The 6771-nt window shown below is 31.6% G+C and overlaps 1 long non-coding RNA gene across 1 annotated transcript in view; it reads right to left on the bottom strand.

Annotated features, from left to right (window-relative positions):
- LOC110282377 (uncharacterized) overlaps window positions 1-4642 on the bottom strand; it is a 10866-nt gene extending 6224 nt beyond the window's left edge. The window contains exon 1 of the long non-coding RNA XR_011637940.1: window positions 4372-4642. This is a non-coding gene — a long non-coding RNA (uncharacterized lncRNA). The remainder of the gene's footprint in view (window positions 1-4371) is intronic.
- Between the last annotated feature and the right edge of the window lie 2129 nt (window positions 4643-6771).

Here is a 6771-nt window from a genome sequence, read left to right on the forward strand (position 1 = left end):
TAACAAAAGAGTAAACTACCTTACAAATAATACTTTAATTCCAATTTGTTTAATTCCAAATTGAAGAGTTTGAAGATATTTTATGTTTTGACTTGAAGTATTCAACACCTTAATTATGATTTATCTTTAACACAAACTAATGAAAAAAAATCTTTGTTTAGCAAAATATTTTAAGATTATTAAAAATGTAAGGGGTAACATTTATTTCTCTTAAAAAATAAATTTTAAGTAGAAATTGCTTTAAACACATAATGCATTATACTGATTAAGTAACGAAAACTTTTTTTAAAGTCAACAAATTTAAAAGAATTAATTGTTTCTCTGATATTTAAATTTAATTTAGTGTGATAAGTAATTCTTTAAATGTTGAAATGCCCGCGGCCACTCTATCGAAATCCAAATTTGATAGTCAGTGACCTTACGAAACACGGATTTTTTCATTCAATATTTATTTACGAAATATTTTGAGGCTTTGTATCTAATTTATTTTTCTTGTGCTGTATATCTTTTTTATTTATTAATAATGTTTTGTTACATTATTAAGGTTTTACACCTTCTATTTAATAACGTAGTTTAACAGGATATTACTGAAATAAACAAAAAGAAAAATTTGTGCGAAGATATATTCATTTACCGACTTCTGCACTATATATCTACGAGTAATTTTCTTTAAATGCGACAATTTAATGTAACTGCCATTGAAATCTGATATCATAGAATAAAATGACAATTTTTTGCAAAGCTTATTTAACACCATTATTATTAGCTTCTTGGAAGGATTTTACACATAATCATTTTCCTGCGTTCTCTAAATAATTAATATAAACTATATTATTTAATCTGAGCTGTTTAATAAATTCTTTTGATTAATAACACGAAGACTAACTAAAAATGAAATGGAAGTAAAAGCTATAAAATTATAAATTGTAATTTTTCTGGCACATGAATGCAAAGGAATAATTGCAAACTGCTAAATGCTTGTTAACTATTGTACATTGCTCTCTATAAGGTATTAACTAGAGTTATTTTAGTAAACGAGTATTTTTTAAAAAAAAGTATAGTATCCAATCCAAAAGGTTAAAAATTAAAAAAAAAAATTCCTATTTGTCGTATTTTTAGAAAATTACCCATGTATTCAACTTCGTAAAGAATTCATTTCTTGTATTATTTTGGCTGCTTAAACGCATTATAATTTGCGTTGAACAGATGAATTTTTATTGATATTTTATACGTGAATTTTTGACAATAAGGATGGTTTTGTTTTAATGTTCTTTTTATTTGAATTTTGCTCATTTCCCAATCGAAGGGAAGCGATCAACGACGTTTATGGCTTGTCTTTATTTTCATCTTCATTTAGATCACTGGTTGTGATTTTTAGCTTTTAAATGAAGCTTATCGTGAGAACTTTTGTATTAGATTATTTTATCAAAACCAAAAAGAGTGTACTTGTATGTATGTTAACTGGTTTAATTATATTACATCTTGATAATAAATTTCTCAATCACAAAACACCCCCCATGAAAAAAACTATACCTACGTGCTTGACCCATGGCAACACTTCGCATGTTTTCACCATTAGCGTGTGGAGAGTCATAGAAGAAGGAAGTACGTTAGTTTCTCTCTTGATTTTCAAATAGATTAAGATCTTTTAAATTGTGAAACTATATGGAACTGAAAACTACATTAAACATAGTTCTAAAAGAGAGCGTCATGGAAATTTAAAATAATATTTTTAACAATTAAAAATGAAAAATATTAAGAAAAGAAAAAAAATATCGTAGTACATTCCTATACAACTGAAAAGAGGAGGAGAGGGAAGGGTGAAGGCATGGAACCGGTCTTCTTCCCAGATGCGTATTCGAGCGTTGCGATCGAAAAATGGTTCTAATTCAAGTGAGCTGCTACCAAATAGTCCCGTACTCAGCAGGAAATAATATAGGTCCCTATTCCTGCCCGAAGGCAAAATTCTTGGTCTCATAGGTCACAGTGAACAGTATGAAAATAAATACTGTAAAATGAGAAATATATGCATATTAAATTTACACTGGCGAACAAAATTAAGAGATGGAAGACATGTTCCCAAATATCTCAAAAAATACTGAATATAAATAAATGAAATTTGGTATGGATATAGCTTATTCCATGATAAAGTATGCAAAACAAAAATGAAAGTGCCATTCACTGGTAAGACCTATTGCCAATAAATCCAATGTAGTCTGAACTTAAGGATAAAAGATGACAATAAAAGTGAGGCTTGTACAGCGTGTGTTACCTCTAGTATGGTGTATGATCACCCCTGACAGACAGCATGCACAACGAGTATGCATGCTGTTAATAAAGGAGTTAAGGAGGACTTGTGGAAGACCCTCCCATTCTTCCACCAGAACAATTTTAACTCCAGAATGGTTCTGGGGGGAGGTTGGCGCATCGCAACAGCTCTCCCAAGAGCATTCCAAGCATGTTCAATAGGATTCAGGTCAGGGGATTTGTCTGGCCAATCCATTCGTTGAATATCCTCGCTTTCCAGATACTCATCAACTATAAGAGCCCTTTGTGGTCGTCCATAAAAATGAACCTAGGGCCACCAGCGCGCCTGAAAAGACGCACATAGGGATCTAGGACCTCCTGCTCTGGGCATTCACGGAACCATTGTCAAACACATGGAGCGGTGTGCGGGTATCTTGCATGATCCCTGCCCAAACCATGAGTCCTCCACAAGCATAATGGTCCCTTTCGATAATGTTGTTGGGATGGTATCGGGTTCCAGGTTCCCTCCATATCAATAACCGTCCAGAATCAGGTTGTAGACTGAATCGGTGAAGAGAACATTAGCCCATTGAAGCTGTGTCCAATTCTGATGTTGTCTTAATTTTGTCCACCAGTGCATATACAGTCAAACCCCGCTGTAGTGAACATGGTTTATAGTGAACTCCCGGATATAGTGAACAAAATGTTTGCCCCCATGCCTTGCTACACTTGTATATTATGAACTTTTTTCTGTCCTCGACTAATTAAATTTTTTTTGTAATAATTTTGAAATTTTTACTTCAAAATAAATACATATATCGATTTTCAAAACCATCTATAGCATGGAATGTAGCAATAAGCATTTTTTCTTGTTTGCTTCATTATTGAATGGCATCATTGAATTGGTTCAGCATTCAAAGGAACCCGCAATCTTCCAGTATCTGAACAAATGCTTCAAGTCAAAGCCGAGGAATTGCTAAGCGGTTCGGTGAGACTACTTTTATGTGCTCGAATGGATGGTTAAACAGGTTTAAAAACCGGAAAAACATGCATTCAAGGAAAATTATCGGAGAGTCGGGAAGTTACATAGCTGAGGATTGCACATCGGCTAAAGATTACTTATTTTTTTTTGTACGCAAGGCGAAGAGTAATTAAAAAAAAAGTTAACAGATTTATTGTTACTACGTATTATGTTTCAGTAATTTTTGTATTTCATTTTTTTGGTAATTTATTTAAATAAAGTGTAATAAAAGGGGGAGTTTGGAACTATTAGTTAAAATTGCTTGCGCAATTGATATAGTGAAGTCCCGGTTATAGTGAACCGAAATTTCGGTCCCTTGAAAGTTCAGTATTGCGGGGTTTGACTGTATTTTAAATATATATAGTATATACATATATATATAATGAAGGCAGTCGACTGAGCAGGAAAACAGACACAGGACTTTAATGAAAGCAAATTAATTTTATTTGATCAATCTTTATTGAGTGGCGAGCGAATAGTGTAGTTTACTCTATCGACGATCAGTCTTTCTGGTAGGGAAAATCTTGCAAAAAATCCAAAAATGTCTCTATTTAGGGAAAATTAAACACTTAAAACTTAAAAATTACTATTGGTTTAATAAATAGGTCGCGCGATTCCCACAAAAGTAAAGGGGAAAATGTCTTACTTTTAATGAATGCATACTTGAGCCAAAAATAGATTTAGGAACAGGACGTGGCTTTTTAAAAGTGTGAGAAAGTGTTTCGATTGGAATAATAAATTGGGAAAAAGTTTTATCGAAAAAGAAATAACATAAAAAGATTAATAGAAGATTTTTATGTTACACACACACACATATATAAGCTCACACATATACAGGGAGGGGATAGAGTCCCCCCCCCCTCCTCTATTCTTAAGATAATTCAGCAAACGCTGACTTTATCGCTACATCGGTTGTACTGATAAAAAATGCAAAGAAATTGAATTATTCATTTCTCGGTCCCTACGCAGGCCTGTCAAAGTGGTCCCCCACCCTCTTACTGACCGCAGCTAGTGATGCTTGACTTCGGTGTTCGACTGGGAACCTGTTTTTACGATCAGTCCCACTGTGGGACTGATAAATAGAATTAAGCGAGAATACTTACATCGACTGTTCTTCCTGGCACATTTATTCTACGAGCTAGTCTCTCCTTTTCGGCCACACTCAGGTAGGGTGATTTGTCGAACGCCAACTGAAGCTCGTGCAACTGACAAGAAGTAAATATGGTTCTACTCTGACGTGGCCTCACCTTATATTCTGCATAAACACAGGGACAGTGGTGCTGGTAATTCTCAGGATTTTCATTATTTATCAGAATCGGATTGTCTGTGAGGGATAGAAGTAAAAATTACTGTAAAAATTTGTACCACAATCCATAATTACAGATGAAATTATCGTTACCCACATTTATTACTGAAATAGCAATAAAAAGACTCAAAAATGAAATAGACATATTTACCTGTTGTTGTTTTTTTAGTTTTGATTGAAACTACATAACCAGAAAGCATTTAACCTTAAGGCAACCTTGTTTCGGAATTTTCTTTTTATTGTCGCCAAAATGTTTGTACTAAAAACCTTTCTTCAAATAAAGCAAAAATATTGTAGTTTCAAACCTTTCATCCTAAGCTCCTAAGTTTTAGCTGACGTCACACTAGCGATAAGATCAAATTGCTCTGTCCATTAAAAGGTTTCATGACAAAGGTGGATATTAAAGGAGCATACAAGACTCTGCGAAAAGAAACCTTATAATGACCTATATTTAAAATTATTTCCACCTTGAGACTGGCTTTATTAAAGGATTTTTTCACGCTTGAGATCCCTAAGTCAGCCTCGATTTAAGGTTTTTATGGATGGTGTTTTCAATAGTTAGTAAACAATAACAATCTCGAGCTTGGAACCTACTCTAGTTCCGGTTAAAAAGTTTGCAGCTGCTTACTACATGTTATTCTGATAGGCGATGTTTTCAAACGGATAATTTTGTTTTCAATAAAAGAAATAAATTAGATAATTTCTGAGCTCAAATCTGCCGTATTTCATAAGATATTAATGTTATTATGTAACGCTCCAGCGCGACGTAAATAAAATACCTACCTATCAAATCCGTCGAAAAGAAACACATGCTCAGAGAAAGTACGCTTTTGTGTCAGATTCCGTAATTTAAAATATCGGCTGCTCTCATTCATTAGAATATTTGAGGTTTGGCCTTCAAAACATTGATTCCTACTAATGAAAATCCGATCATTAGATCCAAAGTTATTCAGGGCGTTCCGTCGTAGTATTGACAGTCATAAATTTCCAGGAATAAAGTGAAATCTTACTTTTTGTTTCAGCAATATGAGCAGGTATAAAAATATCAGTTGTCCGCCTTCCACAGATTTCAGCAGATTGTTTTTTAGCGTCTTCATCGGAATGTCCATTTTTACCGATTATATATTCAATCGAATACTTAATAGCAGATGTGTTGCCTTCGATTTTGTGAGTAAGCAACGGCTTGTTGCACTTCATTTTCAAATGATTTTGTGTCGCTTTTAAATGTTATTGGCTGTAACTATATTATTACTTTTTTTCTCCTAGCATAAGAGAATGATTTGATAGCAAAAACTTGTAATGTTCTATTTATTTCATAAACAATTTAAAGTATTTCTAATATTCAAAACAATTCAGTTTTGATAATGTTAATCGATGGGAACAGTTAAAGTTTAACAATTATTTAATTTGCTTCAAAATTTACATTTTTAAAATAAAATTCTGATGCAAAGATAATTTAACAAACCTTTGAAATAGCTAAAAAAAAAAATGGTCCAGCATGCAGTTAAAAAATTAACAAAAATTAGGAATTAAAGAACATAATAGAAATAGTGTCAATATATATTTAAAAACTAATTTGATTAATTATTTTAATAATATAATTATTATTTCTAACTATATATTTAGTTATTTTAGTAATGCTATGCTTAACTAATGCATAATTATTAGTTTAAATCTATAATTTTGAAATTAAATATTAAAAAAATTTAGAAATTGTCTTTATTTTTGAATTATTATTTAATTTATTTTAATATTATTTTTAGTATTCATTGTTATTTTTTAGAAAATATTTTAACTTGAACTTAAGCAACTAGAATTTAATAAATAACTAGTAAACTAAAGTAACTGGAATTTAATGAATTATTATACTGTACAGTTTCAAATAAAATCTATTTTAAAAAAATATTTGTATTAAAAAAGATATCACCTGAAATATGCTCTAAATGGCTAAAAATAAATATTCAATAGTTATCAAAAGTGTAATTTAAATAAACTTGGGAAGTAATTTTAATTATAATTTTAAAATTTTTTTTAAAAATTTTATACAAGACAATGAGATATTTAACGAACTAGCAAAATATCGGAACAGCCAGTTTATATGCAACACTATTGTCTCTTTCAAAAGTTAATAGACAGAATATGGAAAAAAAGAAAAAGAAAGCAATTCGCCGCGAAATTTCAGCCAATTAGCGTGGAA

The sequence above is a fragment of the Parasteatoda tepidariorum genome, chromosome 10 (assembly GCF_043381705.1).
Source record: "Parasteatoda tepidariorum isolate YZ-2023 chromosome 10, CAS_Ptep_4.0, whole genome shotgun sequence".
Taxonomy (NCBI): Eukaryota; Metazoa; Arthropoda; class Arachnida; order Araneae; family Theridiidae; genus Parasteatoda; species Parasteatoda tepidariorum.